Genomic DNA, 27,500 nt, shown 5'->3' with positions numbered 1-27,500 from the left:
ACACTGACTAGACTATATATACACACTATATACACACTGACTAGACTATATATACACACTATATACACACTGACTAGACTATATATACACACTATATACACCCTCACTAGACTATATATACACCCTCACTAGACTATATATACACACTATATACACACTGACTAGACTATATATACACACTCACTAGACTATATATACACACTATATACACACTGACTAGACTATATATACACACTATATACACACTCACTAGACTATATATACACCCTCACTAGACTATATATACACACTATATACACACTCACTAGACTATATATACACACTATATACACACTGACTAGACTATATATACACACTATATACACACTCACTAGACTATATATACACACTATATACACACTCACTAGTCTATATATACACACTATACACACACTGACTAGACTATATATACACACTATACACACTCACTAGACTATATATACACACTATATACACACTCACTAGACTATATATACACACTCACTAGACTATATATACACACTATATACACACTGACTAGACTATATATACACACTCACTAGACTATATATACACACTATATACACACTCACTAGACTATATACACACTCACTAGACTATATATACACACTATATACACACTCACTAGTCTATATATACACACTATATACACACTGACTAGACTATATATACACATAGTATATACACACTCAATAGACTATATGTACAACCTATATTTATGCTTATTTATTTTCCCTTGTGTACTTTAACTATTTGCACATCATTACAACACTGTATATATACATAACATGACATTTGAAATATTTGTATTCTTGTGAGACTTCTGTGAGTGTAATTTTTACTGTTAATTTGATTTGTTCATTTCTCTTTTGTTTATTATCTATTTCAACACGTTTCCCATGCCAATAAAGCCCCTGGAATTGAATTGAATTGAGAGAGGGAGGGAGAGAGAGAGGGAGGAAGAGAGAGAGGGAGGGAGAGAGAGAGGGAGGAAGAGAGAGAGGGAGGAAGAGAGAGAAAGAGAAAGACGGAGAGAGAGTGAAAGGGAGAGAGAGAGGGAGGAAGAGAGAGAAAGAGAGAGACGGAGAGAGAGTGAAAGGGAGAGAGAGAGGGAGGAAGAGAGAGAAAGAGAAAGACGGAGAGAGAGTGAAAGGGAGAGAGAGAGGGAGGAAGAGAGAGAAAGAGAAAGACGGAGAGAGAGTGAAAGGGAGAGAGAGAGGGAGGAAGAGAGAGAAAGAGAAAGACGGAGAGAGAGTGAAAGGGAGAGAGAGAGCAGAGGCTACTTACCAAACACAGTGGTCATCAACTTCTGGACCTTAGAGTTGACCCCTCCTATTCTGTAGAGGCCCAACGTGCTGATCCCTATGAGATCACACAGACACACCAGTGGTGGGAAGAGTCCTCAGTTGTCATACTTCAGGAAATGTAAAGATACCTTCATAGACAATGACTTCAGTAAATGTAGAGATACCTTCATAGAAAATGACTCCAGGAAAAGTGAAAGTCACCCAGTAAAATACGACTTGAGTAAAAGTCTAAAAGTATTTGGTTTTAAATATACTTAAGTATCACAAGTACATGGAGTTCCTAAAACATACTTAAGTAACACAAGTAAAAGTATAAATAATTTCAAATTCTTTATATTTCGCAAACCAGACGGCACAATTGTCTTGTTTTTTAAAAATAATTATTGAGGAATAGCCAGGGGCTCAACTCCAACATTCAGACATGATTTACAAATGAAGCATTTTTATGTTTAGTGAGTCTGCCAGATCAGAGGCATTAGGGAAAACGGCAAAATGTGACGAGTACTTTTGGGTGTCAGGCTAAATGTATGGAGTAAAAATAAAATAATTTTCTTTAGGAATATGGTGAAATAAAAGTAAAAGTTGGCAAAAATATAAATAGTAAAGTGAAGTACAGATATCCCACCCCAAAAACTACTTAAGTAGTACTTTAAAGTATTTTTACTTAAGTACTTTACACCACTGAAACACACACACACACACACACACACACACACACACACACACACACACACACACACACACACACACACACACACACACACACATTAATGAAGAGTGGTGTTGGTTACCGTGTTTGGTCATGTAGGATTACAGTGAGACTGAGTTCAGCTATTTTGACAGCTGAAGCCCAGGAGAAGGGATAAAAAAATGGCTGCTGTGATGACTCACCTCGCACCTCCACCAAGTCAATACATTTCCTCACAAAATTAAACCCTGCCTCGTTTAGGTACGCTGTAACACAGGGAACACAAAGGAGCAGGGTTGACTGGGTTCAATACACAGAACACAAGGTTCCCACGGGGCTCTGTTGAAAAGTAGTGCACTACACAGAGGGAATAGGGGGCGATTGTGGAGAAATACTCAGAGCGGTGTGATTGCAGCTGTTCTCTCACACAGAGAGTGTGTACTAATGATGATACACACTATTCAAATGGCTCTAACTGAGTTAATAAGTAGAAGTGGATGGCTACAGACAACAAGAGTTAGAATCAGATAATGCATCTGTTATTACACACATTATTCACTCTTTGTACATCTAGGAGAGTCAGAACTATACTATATTGTACATGTTTTGTGTAGTATATTGTACATGTGTTGTGTACTATATTGTACATGTTTTGTGTAGTATATTTGACATGTGTTGTGTAGTATATTGTACATGTGGTGTGTAGTATATTGTACCTGTGTTGTATAGTATATTTGACATGTGTTGTGTAGTATATTTGACATGTGTTGTGTGGTATATTGTACATGTGTTGTGTAGTATATTGTACCTGTGTTGTGTAGTATATTCTACATGTGTTGTGTAGTATATTTGACATGTGTTGTGTAGTATATTGTACATGTGCTGTGTAGTATATTTGACATGTGTTGTGTATTATATTGTACATGTGGTGTGTAGTATATTGTACATGTGTTGTGTAGTATATTTGACATGTGTTGTGTAGTATATTGTACATGTGGTGTGTAGTATATTGTACATGTGTTGTGTAGTATATTGTACATGTGTTGTGTAGTATATTTGACATGTGTTGTGTAGTATATTGTACATGTGCTGTGTAGTATATTTGACATGTGTTGTGTATTATATTGTACATGTGGTGTGTAGTATATTGTACATGTGTTGTGTAGTATATTGTACATGTGTTGTGTAGTATATTTGACATTTACATTTACATTTAAGTCATTTAGGTGTGTCCAGTATTACAAATTGGACATGTGCTGTGTAGTATATTGTACCTGTGTTGTGTAGTATATTTGACCTGTGTTGTATAGTATATTTGACATGTGTTGTGTAGTATATTATACATGTGTTGTGTAGTACAATTGGCATGTGTTTTGTAGTATATTGTACCTGTGTTGTGTAGTATATTGTACATATGTTGTGTAGTATATTGTACATGTGTTGTGTAGTATATTGTACATATGTTGTGTAGTATATTGTACATGTGTTGTGTACTATATTGTACATGTGTTGTATAGTATAATTGACATGTGGTGTGTAGTATAAAATACTTACTCTCTTCTTTCTTGCTCAGAATGGCTGGAAGATTGTAAATCTGGAGAAAATCAACAGAGTTAATTCCACTCAGTTGAAAACCATTTTACAAGGAGACGCATCCTGAAGCAGAGTGTCAAACACTTCCTGGAGGGACATGTTTGTTTGTTATTAACCCTTTGCACTGTTGGAAATTCTCCCATGTGGACAGAGCTACACTGAAATGTTCCTTACAGAAGAAGTATGGAAAGCATATGCATAACCATGGTAGCAATTAAAAGGGAATAGTTTGGGGATCATGGGGAAATAATTAGACTAAAAGTGAGGACCCAACCGTTCACCTGACACAAGACTGAATCGAAATACTACGCTGTTGATTGCGTGTGCATTTTACACTTACTGTACTTTTCACCTCATTTGTTGCACTAAATCTGAAAAAACTCTGGATACATTCAGTAACATGATCAGAATATTCCTGGAGAATGTGTGGTAGGTGCAACATAAGACAAAACAAATGTCAAGGGTTTGAGAAAGAGGTCAAACTGCTGTCTCCAAGTGGCCACACGCCTCTCCAAGTTCCCACACGCCTCTCCAAGTTCCCACACGCCTCTCCAAGTGGCCACACACCTCTCCAAGTGGCCACACACCTCTCCAAGTGGCCACATACCTCTCCAAGTGGCCACACACCTCTCCAAGCGGCCACACACCTCTCCAAGTGACCACACACCTCTCCAAGTGGCCACACATCTCTCCAAGTTCCCACACAACTCTCCAAGTTCCCACACACCTCTCCAAGTTCCCACACACCTCTCCAAGTTCCCACACACCTCTCCAAGTGGCCACACACCTCTCCAAGTTCCCACACACCTCTCCAAGTGGCCACACGCCTCTCCAAGTTCCCACACACCTCTCCAAGGTCCCACACCTCTCCAAGGTCCCACACCTCTCCAAGTGGCCACACACCTCTCCAAGTGGCCACACACCTCTCCAAGTGGCCACACACCTGTACGGGCGTAAAGAGCTACAACCTACACAACCAGGTAACAACAGGAGTTCAACCTGTATACCTGTACGGGCGTGAAGAGCTACAACCTACACAACCAGGTAACAACAGGAGTTCAACCTGTATACCTGTACGGGCGTAAAGAGCTACAACCTACACAACCAGGTAACAACAGGAGTTCAACCTGTATACGGGCGTAAAGAGCTACAACCTACACAACCAGGTAACAACAGGAGTTCAACCTGTATACCTGTACGGGCGTAAAGAGCTACAACCTACACAACCAGGTAACAACAGGAGTTCAACCTGTATACGGGCGTAAAGAGCTACAACCTACACAACCAGGTAACAACAGGAGTTCAACCTGTATACCTGTACGGGCGTAAAGAGCTACAACCTACACAACCAGGTAACAACAGGAGTTCAACCTGTATACCTGTACGGACGTAAAGAGCTACAACCTACACAACCAGGTAACAACAGGAGTTCAACCAGTATACGGGCGTAAAGAGCTACAACCTACACAACCAGGTAACAACAGGAGTTCAACCTGTATACCTGTACGGGCGTAAAGAGCTACAACCTACACAACCAGGTAACAACAGGAGTTCAACCTGTATACCTGTACGGGCGTAAAGAGCTACAACCTACACAACCAGGTAACAACAGGAGTTCAACCTGTATACCTGTACGGGCGTAAAGAGCTACAACCTACACAACCAGGTAACAACAGGAGTTCAACCTGTATACGGGCGTAAAGAGCTACAACCTACACAACCAGGTAACAACAGGAGTTCAACCTGTATACCTGTACGGGCGTAAAGAGCTACAACCTACACAACCAGGTAACAACAGGAGTTCAACCTGTATACCTGTACGGGCGTAAAGAGCTACAACCTACACAACCAGGTAACAACAGGAGTTCAACCTGTATACCTGTATGGGCATAAAGAGCTACAACCTACACAACCAGGTAACAACAGGATTTCAACCTATATACAGGCGTAAAAAGCAACAAACTACACAACCAGGTAACAACAGGAGTTCAACCTGTATACCTGTACGGGCGTAAAGAGCTACAACCTACACAACCAGGTAACAACAGGAGTTCAACCTGTATACGGGCGTAAAGAGCTACAACCTACACAACCAGGTAACAACAGGAGTTCAACCTGTATACCTGTACGGGCGTAAAGAGCTACAACCTACACAACCAGGTAACAACAGGAGTTCAACCTGTATACGGGCGTAAAGAGCTACAACCTACACAACCAGGTAACAACAGGAGTTCAACCTGTATACCTGTACGGGTGTAAAGAGCTACAACCTACACAACCAGGTAACAACAGGAGTTCAACCTGTATACGGGCGTAAAGAGCTACAACCTACACAACCAGGTAACAACAGGAGTTCAACCTGTATACCTGTATGGGCGTAAAGAGCTACAACCTACACAACCAGGTAACAACAGGAGTTCAACCTGTATACCTGTACGGGCGTAAAGAGCTACAACCTACACAACCAGGTAACAACAGGAGTTCAACCTGTATACCTGTACGGGCGTAAAGAGCTACAACCTACACAACCAGGTAACAACAGGAGTTCAACCTGTATACCTGTACGGACGTAAAGAGCTACAACCTACACAACCAGGTAACAACAGGAGTTCAACCAGTATACGGGCGTAAAGAGCTACAACCTACACAACCAGGTAACAACAGGAGTTCAACCTGTATACCTGTACGGGCGTAAAGAGCTACAACCTACACAACCAGGTAACAACAGGAGTTCAACCTGTATACCTGTACGGGCGTAAAGAGCTACAACCTACACAACCAGGTAACAACAGGAGTTCAACCTGTATACGGGCGTAAAGAGCTACAACCTACACAACCAGGTAACAGCAGGAGTTCAACCTGTATACGGGCGTAAAGAGCTACAACCTACACAACCAGGTAACAACAGGAGTTCAACCTGTATACCTGTACGGGCGTAAAGAGCTACAACCTACACAACCAGGTAACAACAGGAGTTCAACCTGTATACCTGTACGGGCGTAAAGAGCTACAACCTACACAACCAGGTAACAACAGGAGTTCAACCTGTATACGGGCGTAAAGAGCTACAACCTACACAACCAGGTAACAACAGGAGTTCAACCTGTATACCTGTACGGGCGTAAAGAGCTACAACCTACACAACCAGGTAACAACAGGAGTTCAACCTGTATACCTGTACGGGCGTAAAGAGCTACAACCTACACAACCAGGTAACAACAGGAGTTCAACCTGTATACCTGTATGGGCATAAAGAGCTACAACCTACACAACCAGGTAACAACAGGATTTCAACCTATATACAGGCGTAAAAAGCAACAAACTACACAACCAGGTAACAACAGGAGTTCAACCTGTATACCTGTACGGGCGTAAAGAGCTACAACCTACACAACCAGGTAACAACAGGAGTTCAACCTGTATACGGGCGTAAAGAGCTACAACCTACACAACCAGGTAACAACAGGAGTTCAACCTGTATACCTGTACGGGTGTAAAGAGCTACAACCTACACAACCAGGTAACAACAGGAGTTCAACCTGTATACGGGCGTAAAGAGCTACAACCTACACAACCAGGTAACAACAGGAGTTCAACCTGTATACCTGTACGGGCGTAAAGAGCTACAACCTACACAACCAGGTAACAACAGGAATTCAACCTGTATACGGGCGTAAAGAGCTACAACCTACACAACCAGGTAACAACAGGAGTTCAACCCGTATACCTGTATGGGCGTAGGGAGCTACAACCTACACAACCAGGTAACAACAGGAGTTCAACCTGTATACGGGCGTAAAGAGCTACAACCTACACAACCAGGTAACAACAGGAGTTCAACCTGTATACCTGTACGGGCGTAAAGAGCTACAACCTACACAACCAGGTAACAACAGGAGTTCAACCTGTATACGGGCGTAAAGAGCTACAACCTATACAACCAGGTAACAACGGGAGTTCAACCTGTATACCTGTACGGGCGTAAAGAGCTACAACCTACACAACCAGGTAACAACAGGAGTTCAACCTGTATACCTGTACGGGCGTAAAGAGCTACAACCTACACAACCAGGTACCAACAGGAGTTCAACCTGTATACCTGTACGGGCGTAAAGAGCTACAACCTACACAACCAGGTAACAACAGGAGTTCAACCTGTATACGGGCGTAAAGAGCTACAACCTACACAACCAGGTAACAACAGGAGTTCAACCTGTATACGGGCGTAAAGAGCTACAACCTACACAACCAGGACGGGCGTAAAGAGCTACAACCTACACAACCAGGTAACAACAGGAGTTCAACCTGTATACGGGCGTAAAGAGCTACAACCTACACAACCAGGTAACAACAGGAGTTCAACCTGTATACCTGTACGGGCGTAAAGAGCTACAACCTACACAACCAGGTAACAGCAGGAGTTCAACCTGTATACCTGTACGGGCGTAAAGAGCTACAACCTACACAACCAGGTAACAACAGGAGTTCAACCTGTATACCTGTACGGGCGTAAAGAGCTACAACCTACACAACCAGGTAACAACAGGAGTTCAACCTGTATACCTGTACGGGCGTAAAGAGCTACAACCTACACAACCAGGTAACAACAGGAGTTCAACCTGTATACGGGCGTAAAGAGCTACAACCTACACAACCAGGTAACAACAGGAGTTCAACCTGTATACCTGTACGGGTGTAAAGAGCTACAACCTACACAACCAGGTAACAACAGGAGTTCAACCTGTATACCAACCTGTATACCTGTACGGGCGTAAAGAGCTACAACCTACACAACCAGGTAACAACAGGAGTTCAACCTGTATACCTGGGCGTAAAGAGCTACAACCTACAAACCAGGTAACAACAGGAGTTCAACCTGTATACCTGTACGGGCGTAAAGAGCTACAACCTACACAACCAGGTAACAACAGGAGTTCAACCTGTATACCTGGGGCGTAAAGAGCTACAACCTACACAACCAGGTAACAACAGGAGTTCAACCTGTATACCTGTACGGGAGCGGTAAAGAGCTAACCTGTATAACCTACACAACCAGGTAACAACAGGAGTTCAACCTGTACGGGCGTAAAGAGCTACAACCTACACAACCAGGTAACAACAGGAGTTCAACCTGTATACCTGTACGGGCGTAAAGAGCTACAACCTACACAACCAGGTAACAACAGGAGTTCAACCTGTATACGGGCGTAAAGAGCTACAACCTACACAACCAGGTAACAACAGGAGTTCAACCTGTATACCTGTGTACGGGCAAAAGAGCTACAACCTACACAACCAGGTAACAACAGGAATTCAACCTGTATACGGGCGTAAAGAGCTACAACCTACACAACCAGGTAACAACAGGAGTTCAACCCGTATACCTGTATGGGCGTAGGGAGCTACAACCTACACAACCAGGTAACAACAGGAGTTCAACCTGTATACGGGCGTAAAGAGCTACAACCTACACAACCAGGTACCAACAGGAGTTCAACCTGTATACCTGTACGGGCGTAAAGAGCTACAACCTACACAACCAGGTAACAACAGGAGTTCAACCTGTACGGGCGTAAAGAGCTACAACCTACACAACCAGGTAACAACGGGAGTTCAACCTGTATACCTGTACGGGCGTAAAGAGCTACAACCTACACAACCAGGTAACAACAGGAGTTCAACCTGTATACGGGCGTAAAGAGCTACAACCTACACAACCAGGTAACAACAGGAGTTCAACCTGTATACCTGTACGGGCATAAAGAGCTACAACCTACACAACCAGGTAACAACAGGAATTCAACCTGTATACGGGCGTAAAGAGCTACAACCTACACAACCAGGTAACAACAGGAGTTCAACCCGTATACCTGTATGGGCGTAGGGAGCTACAACCTACACAACCAGGTAACAACAGGAGTTCAACCTGTATACGGGCGTAAAGAGCTACAACCTACACAACCAGGTAACAACAGGAGTTCAACCTGTATACATGTACGGGCGTAAAGAGCTACAACCTACACAACCAGGTAACAACAGGAGTTCAACCTGTATACGGGCGTAAAGAGCTACAACCTATACAACCAGGTAACAACGGGAGTTCAACCTGTATACCTGTACGGGCGTAAAGAGCTACAACCTACACAACCAGGTAACAACAGGAGTTCAACCTGTATACCTGTACGGGCGTAAAGAGCTACAACCTACACAACCAGGTACCAACAGGAGTTCAACCTGTATACCTGTACGGGCGTAAAGAGCTACAACCTACACAACCAGGTAACAACAGGAGTTCAACCTGTATACGGGCGTAAAGAGCTACAACCTACACAACCAGGTAACAACAGGAGTTCAACCTGTATACGGGCGTAAAGAGCTACAACCTACACAACCAGGTAACAACAGGAGTTCAACCTGTATACGGGCGTAAAGAGCTACAACCTACACAACCAGGTAACAACAGGAGTTCAACCTGTATACCTGTACGGGCGTAAAGAGCTACAACCTACACAACCAGGTAACAACAGGAGTTCAACCTGTATACCTGTACGGGCGTAAAGAGCTACAACCTACACAACCAGGTAACAACAGGAGTTCAACCTGTATACCTGAGCTACAACCTACACAACCAGGTAACAACAGGAGTTCAAAGAGCTACAACCTACACAACCAGGTAACAACAGGAGTTCAACCTGTATACGGGCGTAAAGAGCTACAACCTACACAACCAGGTAACAACAGGAGTTCAACCTGTATACCTGTACGGGTGTAAAGAGCTACAACCTACACAACCAGGTAACAACAGGAGTTCAACCTGTATACAGGAGTTCAACCTGTATACCTGTACGGGCGTAAAGAGCTACAACCTACACAACCAGGTAACAACAGGAGTTCAACCTGTATACCTGTACGGGCGTAAAGAGCTACAACCTACAAAACCAGGTAACAACAGGAGTTCAACCTGTATACGGGGTAACAACAGGAGTTCAACCTGAGCTAAAGAGCAACCTACACAACCAGGTAACAACAGGAGTTCAACCTGTATACCTGTACGGGCGTAAAGAGCTACAACCTACACAACCAGGTAACAACAGGAGTTCAACCTGTATACCTGTACGGGCGTAAAGAGCTACAACCTACACAACCAGGTAACAACAGGAGTTCAACCTGTATACCTGGGGCGTAAAGAGCTACAACCTACACAACCAGGTAACAACAGGAGTTCAACCTGTATACCTGGGGCGTAAAGAGCTACAACCTACACAACCAGGTAACAACAGGAGTTCAACCTGTATACCTGTACGGGCGTAAAGAGCTACAACCTACACAACCAGGTAACAACAGGAGTTCAACCTGTATACCTGTACGGGCGTAAAGAGCTACAACCTACACAACCAGGTAACAACAGGAGTTCAACCTGTATACCTGGTACGGGCATAAAGAGCTACAACCTACACAACCAGGTAACAACAGGAGTTCAACCTGTATACGGGCGTAAAGAGCTACAACCTACACAACCAGGTAACAACAGGAGTTCAACCTGTATACGGGCGTAAAACCTGTAGAGCTACAACCTACACAACCAGGTAACAACAGGAGTTCAACCTGTATACGGGCGTAAAGAGCTACAACCTACACAACCAGGTAACAACAGGAGTTCAACCAGGATACCTGTATGGGCGTAAAGAGCTACAACCTACACAACCAGGTAACAACAGGAGTTCAACCTGTATTCGGGCGTAAAGAGCTACAACCTACACAACCAGGTAACAACAGGAGTTCAACCTGTATACCTGTACGGGCGTAAAGAGCTACAACCTACACAACCAGGTAACAACAGGAGTTCAACCTGTATACCTGGGCGTAAAGAGCTACAACCTACACAACCAGGTAACAACAGGAGTTCAACCTGTATACCTGTACGGGCGTAAAGAGCTACAACCTACACAACCAGGTAACAACAGGAGTTCAACCTGTATACCTGTACGGGCGTAAAGAGCTACAACCTACACAACCAGGTAACAACAGGAGTTCAACCTGTATACGGGCGTAAAGAGCTACAACCTACAAAACCAGGTAACAACAGGAGTTCAACCTGTATACCTGTACGGGCGTAAAGAGCTACAACCTACACAACCAGGTAACAACAGGAGTTCAACCTGTATACCTGTACGGGCGTAAAGAGCTACAACCTACACAACCAGGTAACAACAGGAGTTCAACCTGTATACCTGTACGGGCGTAAAGAGCTACAACCTACACAACCAGGTACCAACAGGAGTTCAACCTGTATACCTGTACGGGCGTAAAGAGCTACAACCTACACAACCAGGTAACAACAGGAGTTCAACCTGTACGGGCGTAAAGAGCTACAACCTACACAACCAGGTAACAACGGGAGTTCAACCTGTATACCTGTACGGGCGTAAAGAGCTACAACCTACACAACCAGGTAACAACAGGAGTTCAACCTGTATACGGGCGTAAAGAGCTACAACCTACACAACCAGGTAACAACAGGAGTTCAACCTGTATACCTGTACGGGCATAAAGAGCTACAACCTACACAACCAGGTAACAACAGGAGTTCAACCTGTATACGGGTGTAAAGAGCTACAACCTACACAACCAGGTAACAACAGGAGTTCAACCTGTATACGGGCGTAAAGAGCTACAACCTACACAACCAGGTAACAACAGGAGTTCAACCTGTATACCTGTACGGGCGTAAAGAGCTACAACCTACACAACCAGGTAACAACAGGAGTTCAACCTGTATACGGGCGTAAAGAGCTACAACCTACACAACCAGGTAACAACAGGAGTTCAACCAGGATACCTGTATGGGCGTAAAGAGCTACAACCTACACAACCAGGTAACAACAGGAGTTCAACCTGTATTCGGGCGTAAAGAGCTACAACCTACACAACCAGGTAACAACAGGAGTTCAACCTGTATACCTGTACGGGCGTAAAGAGCTACAACCTACACAACCAGGTAACAACAGGAGTTCAACCTGTATACGGGCGTAAAGAGCTACAACCTACACAACCAGGTAACAACAGGAGTTCAACCTGTATACCTGTACGGGCGTAAAGAGCTACAACCTACACAACCAGGTAACAACAGGAGTTCAACCTGTATACCTGTACGGGCGTAAAGAGCTACAACCTACACAACCAGGTAACAACAGGAGTTCAACCTGTATACGGGCGTAAAGAGCTACAACCTACAAAACCAGGTAACAACAGGAGTTCAACCTGTATACCTGTACGGGCGTAAAGAGCTACAACCTACACAACCAGGTAACAACAGGAGTTCAACCTGTATACCTGTACGGGCGTAAAGAGCTACAACCTACACAACCAGGTAACAACAGGAGTTCAACCTGTATACGGGCGTAAAGAGCTACAACCTACACAACCAGGTAACAACAGGAGTTCAACCTATATACGGGCGTAAAGAGCTACAACCTACACAACCAGGTAACAACAGGAGTTCAACCTGTATACCTGTACGGGCGTAAAGAGCTACAACCTACACAACCAGGTAACAACAGGAGTTCAACCTGTATACGGGCGTAAAGAGCTACAACCTACACAACCAGGTAACAACAGGAGTTCAACCTGTATACCTGTACGGGCGTAAAGAGCTACAACCTACACAACCAGGTACCAACGGGAGTTCCTAACTAATCAATGATGTTAGTTGATCAATCAAGTTTAAGGGAAGCCCACCAGGAATTTAGTTTGACACACTTGTCCAAAAGCTACAGTATAGCTATGTTTCATACAACCAGAAGGGGGCACCAAAGACAAACATATTTTCACTGTGTCCCTGCCAGACCCCAGAACCAGCTAGACTGCACTGGAGTGGGGATATAAAAGGAAAGATAGAAAGGGAGAGAGAGAAAGAGAGGGGGGGTGGGTGAAAATAAAATAGAGAGAGAAAGGAAGAGAGAACATGCAAGAGAGAAAGAGACAGGGGGAGAGAGTATGAAGAAAAGAGTGAGGGAGAGATGAGAAGAGAGAGGGAGAGAAGAGAAAGGAGAGGGAGAGAAGAGAACCGAGAGGGAGAGGTGTGAGGAGAGAGGGGGAGATGAGAAGAGAGAGGGAGAGAAGAGAGAGGGAGAGAGAGAGAAGAGAGAGGGAGAGAAGAGAGAAGAGAGAGGGAGAGAAGAGAGAAGAGAGGGAGAGAGAAGAGAGAGGGAGAAAGAAGAGAGAAGGAGAGAGAGAGAAGAGAGAGGGAGAGAAGAGAACAGAGAGGGAGAGGTGTGAGGAGAGAGGGAGAGATGAGAAGAGAGAGGGAGATAAAGAGAAGAGAGAGGGAGAGAGAAGAGAAGAGAGAGGGAGAGAAGAGAACAGAGAGGGAGAGGTGTGAGGAGAAAGGGAGAGATGAGAAGAGAGGGGAGAGAAGAGAGAAGAGAGAGGGAGAGGTGTGAGGAGAGAGGGAGAGATGAGAAGAGAGAGAGAGAAGAGAGAGGGAGAAGATGAAGGAGAGGGAGAGAAGAGAACAGAGAGGGAGAGGTGTGAGGAGAGAGGTGTGAGGAGAGAGGGAGAGATGAGAAGAGAGAGGGAGGGAGAGAGAAGAGAAGAGAGAGGGAGAGGTGTGAGGAGAGAGGGAGAGATGAGAAGAGAGGGAGAGAGAAGAGAGGGAGAGAAGATGAAGGAGAGGGAGAGAAGAGAACAGAGAGGGAGAGAAGAGAAGAGAGAGGGAGAGGTGAGAAGAGAGAGGGAGAGAGAAGAGAAGAGAGAGGGAGAGAGAAGAGAGAGGGAGAGAGAGAAGAGAGGGAGATATGAGAAGAGAGGGAGAGATGAGAAGAGAAACGAAGAGAGAGGGAGAGATGAGAAGAGAGAGAGAGGTGAGGGGAGAGGGAGAGGTGAGAAGAGAGAGGGAGAGGTGAGAAGAGAGAGGGAGACATGAGAAGAGAACAGAGGGAGAGGGAGAGAGTAGAAGAGAACAGAGGGAGAGGTTCCTCACCGGCTCCTTGCCATCCATAGCCTCCAGCCACAGCCTTCTGTTGGACTCAGACAGAGCCTGGAGAGTCACGATGCCATGCCTGGAACAGGTTCACACACCACACAGGACACATCAGTCACATCTCAATGCCCAGGGTCCATAAGCCTTCATCCCAAACGGCACCCTATTCCCCTATATATTGCACTACTTTTGACCAGATCCCCTAGGCTTCTCCGTCTCCCATGGGTGTCTGGTCAAAAGTCGTGCATAGGGTGCCGTTTGAGTCGGACTCATAGTGATACCAGTAGCAGGCCATGTTTAAACAGAAAACACCACTATGTGTCCTTCTCTAAATCATGTCAGTGTTTACATTCCCACTCCAAATGAACATGGTGCTTTGATTTGTCCAGGTGGGTCTAATCTCTGAACCCGTGTTGGATCATTATGACAGTAAATTAAACCACTGACAGTAGAGGCTGCCTTCATGAAAACAATATGCAGTTTGTGTGCATCATGCCTCTGGGCCTTGCCAATGTTTTGTGCATAATGTTTCTGTCCCGTCCCAAATGATCTGGAATGAACATACTTATAAAAGGCCTACAGTATGGTTGTAGGTATTAGTACTAATGTAATAGTACTAATGTAATAGTACTAATGTAATAGTACTAATGTAATAGTATTAATGTAATAGTACTAATGTTATAGTATTAATGTATTAGTATTCATGTAATAGTACTAATGTAATAGTATTCATGTAATATTATCCATGTAATAGTACTAATGTAATAGTATTAATGTAATAGTATTCATGTAATAGTACTAATGTAATAGTACTAATGTAATAGTACTAATGTAATAGTACTAATGTAATAGTATTCATGTAATAGTACTAATGTAATAGTACTAATGTAATAGTACTAATGTAATAGTATCCATGTAATAGTATTCATGTAATAGTACTAATGTAATAGTATTAATGTAATAGTACTAATGTAATAGTATTAATGTAATAGTACTAATGTTATATTATCCATGTAATAGTATTAATGTTATAGTACTACTGTAATAGTATCCATGTAATAGTACTAATGTAATAGTACTAATGTAATAGTACTAATGTAATAGTATTCATGTAATATTATCCATGTAATAGTACTAATGTAATAGTATCCATGGTAATAGTATCCATATAATAGTATCCAGGCAATAGTAAATAAATGTTAACATGAACTCATATATTGATGCATTCCCAACATTACCGCCCACCGGCTAGTAGTAAGAGTTAAGCTGAAAGCCATGTAGCTAGATGCTGCAGCCGATGTGTTGGTATAGAGCGGCCTGACTGCTGTGGTGACTCAGAACACCCAGACAGCAAGTGTAATGTAATGATGATGAATGGATGAGCTGGAGATGAACATACGGCGTCCATTTTAGGACAAACTCAGTCGCAAGCCTCATGCCACACTCTGGTGTGTGAGGGCTCCTGGGTATACTTTCCCCTAGGTTCAGATTTAGGATCAGCTTCCTCTCCCCCAATACTAACGATTAGTGGAGGAAAAATAAATAAAGCTGACCGAAGATCAGCGGCAACTCCGCCGTATCCCAGGGTGAGGCTTGAGGATAAGGATGTCCTCAAAAGTACACCGTACAGGAAGATGACTGGGGTCGTGGCTCCACGTTGCCCTTGTGGTTAGAACAAGCACCTTGTGGGCATATCTGATCTTTCAGGTGATAAATTAGTTCGCTACCCAGCCAGTTAAACAGGAGTTCATGTCCATGCTCACCTCAGCAGCGCATCAGATTGGAGATGAAGAGAGAGAGAGCTGCTCTGACCAGACCTGGGTTCAAATACTCTTTTAGAAATCATTTAAAATACTTTGTGTTTTTTTTAATGTTTGCCTGTATTAATTAAAACCAATGAATGTACGTATATAAAATTCCCCAAACTGTAGACCTGCCCATCTGGCATCCTAGGCAAAATAGAACAAACGCTGAAATGATTTGAAAGATTTCAAATAGTATTTGAATCCAGGTCTGATGGTCAGCTACTGCTACACCCTCCCTCTCCATTCTGAAACGCACCGACCCAGCCGAGCGAAGGCCTGAACGTGCTGATGCCATCATCTCATCAATTAAAACCACTTGATCAATGGCTTTCCTCCTTGTTCTCCAGGACTGGTTTGATCTGCATCTGAATGTCTGTCTGCCTCTTCCTGTCCTTCTTACTGTACTAGTCAAACATTTAAGGTCGTATTAAAATCAACAATGTTTCCCCCCATGCATTAAGGGGCTCGGAAATCTGACAATTGTACAATTGCAATCAAGTTGACGAATGACTCCATTACTTAAAGTCAGAATGATATTATTGAAATCAATAAATGATTATAGTAATTGCAGATGAGAAGAAATTATTCAAGTGGAATATTATTTTTGTGTCACGCTTTCCTTTCCCATCAAAATTGATTGTGATTGGTGAAGTCTGATTCGGTGATTGTGATTGGTGGAATGGAAAGATTTAAAAAAAAACAAAAAAAAAAACAATGTATTTTATTCAAAGTTAATTTGAAGTTGTAAAGTTTGATAGATTCAGTGAATGAATGGGCACGACTATCAGCCTCGGACACATGCAGGAACATGCTCATCGCTATAGCAACATGCTCATCGCTACAGCAACATGCTCATCGCTATAGCAACATGCTCATCGCTACAGCAACATGCTCATCGCTATAGCAACATGCTCATCGCTACAGCAACATGCTCATCGCTACAGCAACATGCTACAGCAACATGCTCATCGCTACAGCAACATGCTCATCGCTATAGCAACATGCTCATCGCTGCAGCAACATGCTCATAGCTGCAGTAACATGCTCACTGCTCTGAGAGAGAGGGGACAGTATAGTAACAGTATAGTAACGTCACTGGTCACATACCGGACTTTACAGAACTTTAACTGAAGAGGTCGGAAAAGAGTTCCTTGACAGATGTCAGTTCTACATCGACACGAAGAAACACAGAGAGAGAAGAAGAAATGGGTACAAATAACAGAAAACTGAAACAAGAGAATTGTACGTATAAAGACTGCTTACTAGATGGCACATTTAGTCAAACAAAAGGCTTCAGTGAAAGGACACTGAGAAGAACATGCAGGACACGAACAGACAGAGCTGAAAACATCTAAACACATCCACACACTAATAATAACAATAGCTAAAAAACGTCCAATCAGGTTTGAACAGGGAGTTAAAAACGTCCAATCAGGTTTGAACAGGGAGTTAAAAACGTCCAATCAGGTTTGAACAGGGAGTTAAAAACGTCCGATCAGGTTTGAACAGGGAGTTAAAAACGTCCGATCAGGTTTGAACAGGGAGTTAAAAACGTCCAATCAGGTTTGAACAGGGAGTTAAAAACGTCCAATCAGGTTTGAACAGGGAGTTAAAAACGTCCAATCAGGTTTGAACAGGGAGTTAAAAACGTCCAATCAGGTTTGAACAGGGAGTTAAAAACGTCCGATCAGGTTTGAACAGGGAGTTAAAAACGTCCGATCAGGTTTGAACAGGGAGTTAAAAACGTCCAATCAGGTTTGAACAGGGAGTTAAAAAACGCTGAAAGGTTTGAACAGAGTTAAAAAGTTTGATCAGGTTTGAACAGGGAGTTAAAAACGTCCGATCAGGTTTGAACAGGGAGTTAAAAACGTCCGATCAGGTTTGAACAGGGAGTTAAAAACGTCCAATCAGGTTTGAACAGGGAGTTAAAAACGTCCAATCAGGTTTGAACAGGGAGTTAAAAACGTCCAATCAGGTTTGAACAGGGAGTTAAAAACGTCCAATCAGGTCTGAACAGGGAGCTTAAACAGTTAATGAAAAGGGACATCCACTTGTTTTCCCAATTAAGGCGTCTGTCTTTTCAAATCCCACAAAGTTGCAATCAGTCTCAAGTGACTGCAGTGGAACCAGCACTAGTCTGATGATAACAATCATTACGATGACATCATCATTGACTACCGTTGCCATGCCATAGTCATAGCCATTTGGCTAGAGCACAGACAGGGCAGGGACCAGCAGGATAAATAGGAGCGGCATTTTAATATCAATAAGATGATTCATACAAAATACTGATATGAATAATGATGACAGACCTCTCCACCACTTCGATGTCGAAGCAGAAACGCTTGTCGATGGAGTCAGTCTTCCTTCGGATACAGGACTTCAGCTTGAACATCTCAGATGGACTCACCACCAGACCATTCTAGAACACAACAGAGGGATTCACCACCAGACCATTCTAGAACACAACAGAGGGATTCACCACCAGACCATTCTAGAACACAACAGACGTATTCACCACCAGACCATTCTAGAACACAACAGAGGGATTCACCACCAGACCATTCTAGAACACAACAGAGGGATTCATGATTAGACTGGTGTAGAACACAACAGAGGGATTCATGATTAGACTGGTGTAGAACACAACAGAGGGATTCATGATTAGACTGGTGTAGAACACAACAGAGGGATTCATGATTAGACTGGTGTAGAACACAACAGAGGGATTCATGATTAGACTGGTGTAGAACACAACAGAGGGATTCATGATTAGACTGGTGTAGAACACAACAGAGGGATTCATGATTAGACTGGTGTAGAACACAACAGAGGGATTCATGATTAGACTGGTGTAGAACACAACAGAGGGATTCATGATTAGACTGGTGTAGAACACAACAGAGGGACTAATGAACTAGGGCCAATAGTGTTTCCTGGTCAGCTCTAGTTTATAGTTGAGAACTAGGGCCCAGAGTATTTCCTGGTCAGCTCTAGTTTATTGTCTAGAACTAGGGCCCAGAGTATTTCCTGGTCAGGTCTAGTTTATTGTCTAGAACTAGGGCCCAGAGTATTTCCTGGTCAGCTCTAGTTTATAGTTGAGAACTAGGGCCCAGAGTAGTTCCTGGTCAGCTCTAGTTTATTGTCTAGAACTAGGGCCCAGAGTATTTCCTGGTCAGCTCTAGTTTATTGTCTAGAACTAGGGCCCAGAGTATTTCCTGGTCAGCTCTAGTTTATTGTCTAGAACTAGGGCCCAGAGTATTTCCTGGTCAGCTCTAGTTTATAGTCTAGAACTAGGGCCCAGAGTATTTCCTGGTCAGCTCTAGTTTATTGTCTAGAACTAGGGCCCAGAGTATTTCCTGGTCAGCTCTAGTTTATTGTCTAGAACTATGGCCCAGAGTATTTCCTGGTCAGCTCTAGTTTATAGTCTAGAACTAGGGCCCAGAGTAATTTCCTGGTCAGTAAAAACTCTGGACATGAATAATATAGTGTTTATCACCGCCCAGTAGATGCCTGTGTACTACAGTATACACTACCTGTTTGCCAGCTGATTTGGTTTCGAAGGTGGTCATGGTGAAGGCTTTGCTGCTCTTCTCATACGTACAGTAGTGTCAGATGGACTCCACGTGTATCCCAGCGGCCCTGACACAGAGAGAAGGAACAACACAGCCATGATTGGTCATGAAAGAACAACAAATACATTTAAAAAGGCACCTAATTCCCTAAATAGTGCACTACTTCTGACCAGGGCCTATAGGGGTCTGTAGTGCACTATATAGGGAATAGGCTGTTATTTGGGACGGAAACAACAACAGCCAAGCTAAGCCATGATTGCTTCCTGAAACCACAATGTTCTGGAAAGACTTCTGAAATTAAATTCCTAATTAAAGATAAAACAAAATTTTGTTGTTGTTTATCATCTGAGATAAAGTTTCCAGTATTCAGGGAATTTCCTCCAGTTCAAGTTTGAGAGCACATCAAAGCTGGATGAGGAAATATAATGAGATAAAGTTGCGTTCTCAGAGTTTGGTTCTCAGAGTCCGAGTTATGATCCTAGAGTTACAGTTGTGTTCTCAGAGTCAGAGTTATGATCCTAGAGTTACAGATGTGTTCTTAGAGTCAGAGTTATGATCCTAGAGTTACAGATGTGTTCTTAGAGTCAGAGTTATGATCCTAGAGTTACAGATGTGTTCTTAGAGTCAGAGTTTGGTTCTCAGAGTCAGAGTTATGATCCTAGAGTTACAGATGTGTTCTTAGAGTCAGAGTTATGATCCTAGAGTTACAGTTGTGTTCTCAGAGTCAGAGTTATGATCCTAGAGTTACAGTTGTGTTCTCAGAGTCAGAGTTTGGTTCTCAGAGTCAGAGTTATGATCCTAGAGTTACAGTTGTGTTCTCAGAGTCAGAGTTATGATCCTAGAGTTACAGATGTGTTCTTAGAGTCAGAGTTTGGTTCTCAGAGTCAGAGTTATGATCCTAGAGTTACAGTTGTGTTCTCAGAGTCAGAGTTATGATCCTAGAGTTACAGATGTGTTCTTAGAGTCAGAGTTTGGTTCTCAGAGTCAGAGTTATGATCCTAGAGTTACAGTTGTGTTCTCAGAGTCAGAGTTATGATCCTAGAGTTACAGTTGTGTTCTCAGAGTCAGAGTTATGATCCTAGAGTTACAGTTGTGTTCTTAGAGTCAGAGTTTTGTTCTCAGAGTCAGAGTTATGATCCTAGAGTTACAGTTGTGTTCTTAGAGTCAGAGTTTTGTTCTCAGAGTCAGAGTTATGATCCTAGAGTTACAGTTGTGTTCTTAGAGTCAGAGTTTGGTTCTCAGAGTCAGAGTTATGATCCTAGAGTTACAGTTGTGTTCTCAGAGTCAGAGTTAGTGATCCTAGAGTTATCAGATGTGTTCTCAGAGTCAGAGTTAGGATCCTAGAGTTACAGTTGTGTTTTAGGTCATGAAAGATCCTAAGTTACAGTTGTGTTCTTAGAGTCAGAGTTATGATCCTAGAGTTACAGTTGTGTTCTCAGAGTCAGGTTATGATCCTAGAGTTACAGATGTGTTCTTAGGGTCAGAAACAACAACAGTTCTCAAACCACAATGTTCTGGAAAGACTTCTGTTATGATCCTAGAGTTACAGTTGTGTTCTCAGAGTCAGAGTTATGATCCTAGAGTTACAGTTGTGTTCTCAGAGTCAAGTTTCCTAGAGTTACAGTTGTGTTCTTAGAGTCAAGTTTTGTTCTCAGAGTCAGAGTTATGATCCTAGAGTTACAGTTGTGTTCTTAGAGTCAGAGTTTTGTTCTCAGAGTCAGAGTTATGATCCTAGAGTTACAGTTGTGTTCTTAGAGTCAGAGTTTGGTTCTCAGAGTCAGAGTTATGATCCTAGAGTTACAGTTGTGTTCTTAGAGTCAGAGTTATGATCCTAGAGTTACAGATGTGTTCTCAGAGTCAGAGTTATGATCCTAGAGTTACAGTTGTGTTCTTAGAGTCAGAGTTATGATCCTAGAGTTACAGTTGTGTTCTTAGAGTCAGAGTTATGATCCTAGAGTTACAGTTGTGTTCTCAGAGTCAGAGTTTGGTTCTCAGAGTCAGAGTTATGATCCTAGAGTTACAGTTGTGTTCTTAGAGTCAGAGTTTTGTTCTCAGAGTTACATTGTCAGAGTCAGAGGTTCGTTCTCAGAGTCAGAGTTACATTCTCAGAGTTACATTGTCAGAGTCAGAGGTTCGTTCTCAGAGTCAGAGTTACATTCTCAGAGTTACATTCTCAGAGTCAGAGTTTCGTTCTCAGAGTCAGAGTTACATTCTCAGAGTTACATTGTCAGAGTCAGAGGTTCGTTCTCATAGTATGAGATATATTCTCAGAGTCAGTTTTGTTCTCAGAGTCAGAGTTACATTCTCAGAGTTACATTCTCAGAGTCAGAGTTTCGTTCTCAGAGTCAGAGTTACATTCTCAGAGTCAGAGTTACATTCTCAGAGTTAGAGGTTTAGGGGTCTGGGATTGGGAGTTAGAGGTTTAGGGGTCTGGGATTAGGAGTTAGAGGTTTAGGGGTCTGGGATTGGGAGTTAGAGGTTTAAGGGTCTGGGATTAGGAGTTAGAGGTTTAGGGGTCTGGGATTAGGAGTTAGAGGTTTAGTGGTCTGGGATTAGGAGTTAGAGGTTTAGGGGTCTGGGATTAGGAGTTAGAGGTTTAGGGTTCTGGGATTAGGAGTTAGAGGTTTAGGGGTCTGGGATTAGGAGTTAGAGGTTTAGGGTTCTGGGATTAGGAGTTAGAGGTTTAGGGGTCTGGGATTAGGAGTTAGAGGTTAGACTCACGTTTCTCCTGGACGTAGAGGAAACCCTCCATGGTCCACTGCCCTGGAGGTTTGTAGTCCTGATCAGCTGATCTGATTCTCTTCATCAGTTTCTCTACCTCCTGCTTCGTACTCACAAAGTTGTTCCTCGTCTGTATGCACACACACACGCACACACGCAGACACGCAGACGCACGCACACACGCACAGACACACACACACACACGCACACACACACACACACACAGACAGACACACACAGGCACACACGCACACACAGGCACACGCACACACACACACACACACACACACACACACACACACACACACACACACACACACATACACACATCAAAAGATAGAGATTGGCGCAAAACCAGCTTCCATGTATCAACAAGAGAGAGCATGCCTCATAACAGGCAACAGATGCTATCATTAAAGCAGTTGTGTAGTTATTAAACACAATAACACCAACACCAATACACCATACATTATAAAAGCCTTTTTCTGGTGACATACTGAGGAAAAATATACATTATTAAAAGATATCAAAATATGTTGATAGACATTAAACGATAGTCCATGGAGGCAGATGAAAAAAACAACAGTTGAAGATATATTTCACTGAGCAAGTCAACATGACACACTGTTGTGTGCTTCCAAAATGGCACCCTATTCCCTATAAAGCCGCATTGGTCTCTGTCCAAAAGTAGCGCACTATATGTGGAATAGGGTGCCTTTTTTACAGTTCTGATCTGGGACCAGGGCTACTTAGTAAAGACTACAGTTCTGATCTGGGACCAGGATACTTAGTAAAGACTACAGGTCTGATCTGGGACCAGGGCTACTTAGTAAAGACTACAGTTCTGATCTGGGACCAGGATACTTAGTAAAGACTACAGGTCTGATCTGGGACCAGGGCTACTTAGTAAAGACTACAGGTCTGATCTGGGACCAGGGCTACTTAGTAAAGACTACAGGTCTGATCTGGGACCAAGGCTACTTAGTAAAGACTATCTGGGAGGTCTGATCTGGGACCAGGGCTACAGGTCTATCTGTAAAGACTACAGGTCTGATCTGGGACCAGGGATACTTAGTAAAGACTACAGGTCTGATCTGGGACCAGGGATACTTAGTAAAGACTACAGGTCTGATCTGGGACCAGGGCTACTTAGTAAAGACTACAGGTCTGATCTGGGACCAGGGCTACTTAGTAAAGACTACAGGTCTGATCTGGGACCAGGGCTACTTAGTAAAGACTACAGGTCTGATCTGGGACCAGGGATACTTACGTTCTGCAGGTTGAACTGGAGCTGTTGTTTGTAAGGCTCAAACTCGTGAGCGAGCTCATATCCTTCGTGGTAGAACGTGAACAGACCCTGCAGGAAGGCCAGCAGCTGAGAGGGAGAGACAAGAACATGTCATCCTAACTAATGTACGGCTGTATAAACTTTAACATTTAGCGGTTGTTGACTGACTCCCAAACGGAGTACTTCACTCCGAGCTGGATACTAAAACCTTTACTTTACCGGTTCCACAAACTCAAACTTCTTCTTCTCTTGGACCTCCTGAATCTTGAAGACATACTCCAGGGAAGCATCATAGAACACCTGCCTCTCCTTGTCAATCTGTGTGTCTGCCTGCAGGTTAACAAACAACGGGCTAACTTTAGGACAAAGGGATAGGCAGTGTGTGTGTGTGTGTGTGTGTGTGTGTGTCACCACCTTCCGGAGACACCTGAAACCCCACCTCTTTAAGGAATACCTAGGATAGGATAAAGTAATCCTTCTCACCCCCCTTAAAAGACTTAGATGCACTATTGTAAAGTGGCTGTTCCACTGGATGTCATAAGGTGAAAGCACCAATTTGTAAGTCGCTCTGGATAAGAGCGTCTGCTAAATGACTTAAATGTAAATGTAAATGTGTGTGTGTGTGTGCATGGGCACGTACATGTCTGTGTGTGTGTGTGTGTGTGTGTGTGTGTGTGTGTGTGTGTGTGTGTGTGTGTGTGTGTGTGTGCATGGGCACGTACATGTCTGTGTGTGTGTGTGTGTGTGTGTGTGTGTGTGTGTGTGTGTGTGCGCGTGTGTGTGACTGTGTGTGTGCATGGGCACGTACATATCTGTGTGTGTGTGAATGCATGTCTGTGTTGCGTCTGTGTACTGTGGAGGCTATTTGAGAAAGGGTTAATGGTTACACCATCCGGGTTTAGAGAGCACTCTTCCGTGTGTTTGTCTGTGAAGGTACTGGCTAACCAGCAGGATAAACAGTGTTGTCATTGACATTGTGCAGTTGACCTTAGAAAAGCTGCGTTTCCTATATAGTGCACTACATTTAACTAGGGCCGTTTAGGACACAGTCATCCATTCATCACAAAGGCCTGTCCAGGTGCTTGAAGCAGATATAACATGTGCTCATAGTTAGCAACGTGATGTCTAGTAACAAGGACATACCTCTTGTTTTGTCTCTTAACTGGGACATACCTCTTGTTTTGTCTCGTAACTGGGACATACCTCTTGTTTTGTCTCGTAACTGGGACATACCTCTTGTTTTGTCTCGTAACTGGGACATACCTCTTGTTTTGTCTCGTAACTGGGACATACCTCTTGTTTTGTCTCGTAACTGGGACATACCTCTTGTTTTGTCTCGTAACTGGGACATACCTCTTGTTTTGTCTCGTAAATGGGACATACCTCTTGTTTTGTCTCGTAACTGGGACATACCTCTTGTTTTGTCTCGTAACTGGGACATACCTCTTGTTTTGTCTCGTAACTGGGACATACCTCTTGTTTTGTCTCGTAACTGGGACATACCTCTTGTAAGAACGGTTCTTTCTTCCTGGAAGACAAGGCCAGATGCTTCTCTAGAACGGTGTAGAATTTCTCTGTCTCCTTGTCAAACTTCTTCTTCCCTTCCTGAGAAAGACAACAGATCAACACATGGTAGCATCTCCTCAACACATGGTAGCATCTCCTCAACACATGGTAGCATCTCCTCAACACATGGTAGCATCTCCTCAACACATGGTAGCATCTCCTCAACACATGGTAGCATCTCCTCAACACATGGTAGCAACAGATCAACACATGGTAGCATCTCCTCAACACATGGTAGCATCTCCTCAACACATGGTAGCATCTCCTCAACACATGGTAGCATCTCCTCAACACATGGTAGCATCTCCTCAACACATGGTAGCATCTCCTCAACACATGGTAGCAACTCCTCAACACATGGTAGCATCTCATCAACACATGGTCATCTTGGTAGCAACATATCAACACATGGTAGCATCTCCTCAACACATGGTAGCAACTCCCAACACATGGTAGCATCTCCTCAACTGGTAGCATCTCTTCAACACATGGTCTTGTTTAGCATCTCCTCAACACATGGTAGCAACTCCTCATTTAGCAACTCCTCAACACATGGTAGCATCTCCTCAACACATGGTAACACATGGTAAAATTAACTGGTATAATAACACATGGTAGCAACAGAAACTCCCTCCATCCCAGGGATGGACAACTTCAACACATGGTAGCATCTCCTCAAACATGAAATCTGTAGCATCTATCAACACATGGTAGCATCTCCTCAACACATGGTAGCATCTCCTCAACACATGGTAGCATCTCCTCAACACATGGTAGCATCTCCTCAACACATGGTAGAAACTCCTCAACACACGGTGCAACGTGATATAACAGTCTCTTGACAAACATTACTAGAGCTGTGTCCCAATTATCTGTCCTTTTGTTTACTGGCCCTATTTGAAAGGAAATTAGGTAGCTGGTGGAAACTCCTATCCCAGGGATGGACCTTTTGAAATCTGTACTATGCAGTCACAGCTGGCCCTAGCCTTCTGATGGCATCCATATGCAGTCAGAGCTGGCCCTAGCCTTTTGATGGCCCTATGCAGTCAGAGCTGGCCCTAGCCTTTTGATGGCCCTATGCAGTCAGAGCTGGCCCTAGCCTTTTGAAGGCCCTAAGCAGTCAGAGCTGGCCCTAGCCTTTTGAAGGCCCTAAGCAGTCAGAGCTGGCCTTAGCCTTTTGAAGGCCCTAAGCAGTCAGAGCTGGCCCTAGCCTTTTGATGGCCCTATGCAGTCAGAGCTGGCCCTAGCCTTTTGATGGCCCTATGCAGTCAGAGCTGGCCCTAGCCTTTTGATGGCCCTATGCAGTCAGAGCTGGCCCTAGCCTTTTGATGGCCCTATGCAGTCAGAGCTGGCCCTAGCCTTTTGAAGGCCCTAAGCAGTCAGAGCTGGCCCTAGCCTTTTGAAGGCCCTAAGCAGTCAGAGCTGGCCCTAGCCTTTTGATGGCCCTATGCAGTCAGAGCTGGCCCTAGCCTTTTGATGGCCCTATGCAGTCAGAGCTGGCCCTAGCCTTTTGATTGCCCTAGCCTTTTGATGGCCCTAGTCTTTGGAAGGCCCTAAGCAGTCAGAGCTGGCCCTAGCCTTTTGATTGCCCTAGCCTTTTGAAGGCCCTAGCATTTGGAAGGCCCTAGCCTTTGGAAGGCCCTAGCCTTTGGAAGGCCCTAGCCTTTTGATGGCCCTAGCCTTTTGATGGCCCTAGCCTTTGGAAGGCCCTAGCCTTTGGAAGGCCCTAGTCTTTGGAAGGCCCTAGTCTTTGGAAGGCCCTAAGCTACACCCACCTCTGGAGCAAAACATTTCAGCAGAACCCGTCTTGACAGCGGAGAAAAACAAATCTTGCAATATTGCCATGGGGCGGAGAGGAAATGTTTTCAGTTTTTAATATGATATCTGAGTGAGAGGGACTAACAAAATCATGATGGGCCCCCTGGGCAGTACTTCGA

At 43.7% G+C, this 27,500-nt stretch overlaps 1 pseudogene; it reads right to left on the bottom strand.

Moving 5' to 3' along the window:
- LOC115127724 (rho GTPase-activating protein 42-like) overlaps positions 1 to 27,500 on the bottom strand; it is a 249,534-nt pseudogene that overhangs the window by 60,936 nt on the left and 161,098 nt on the right.

The sequence above is a fragment of the Oncorhynchus nerka genome, linkage group LG11 (assembly GCF_034236695.1).
Source record: "Oncorhynchus nerka isolate Pitt River linkage group LG11, Oner_Uvic_2.0, whole genome shotgun sequence".
Classification (NCBI taxonomy): domain Eukaryota; kingdom Metazoa; phylum Chordata; class Actinopteri; order Salmoniformes; family Salmonidae; genus Oncorhynchus; species Oncorhynchus nerka.
Note: the sequence above shows the minus strand (reverse complement) of the source record. Positions and strands in the feature narration are given on the sequence as shown.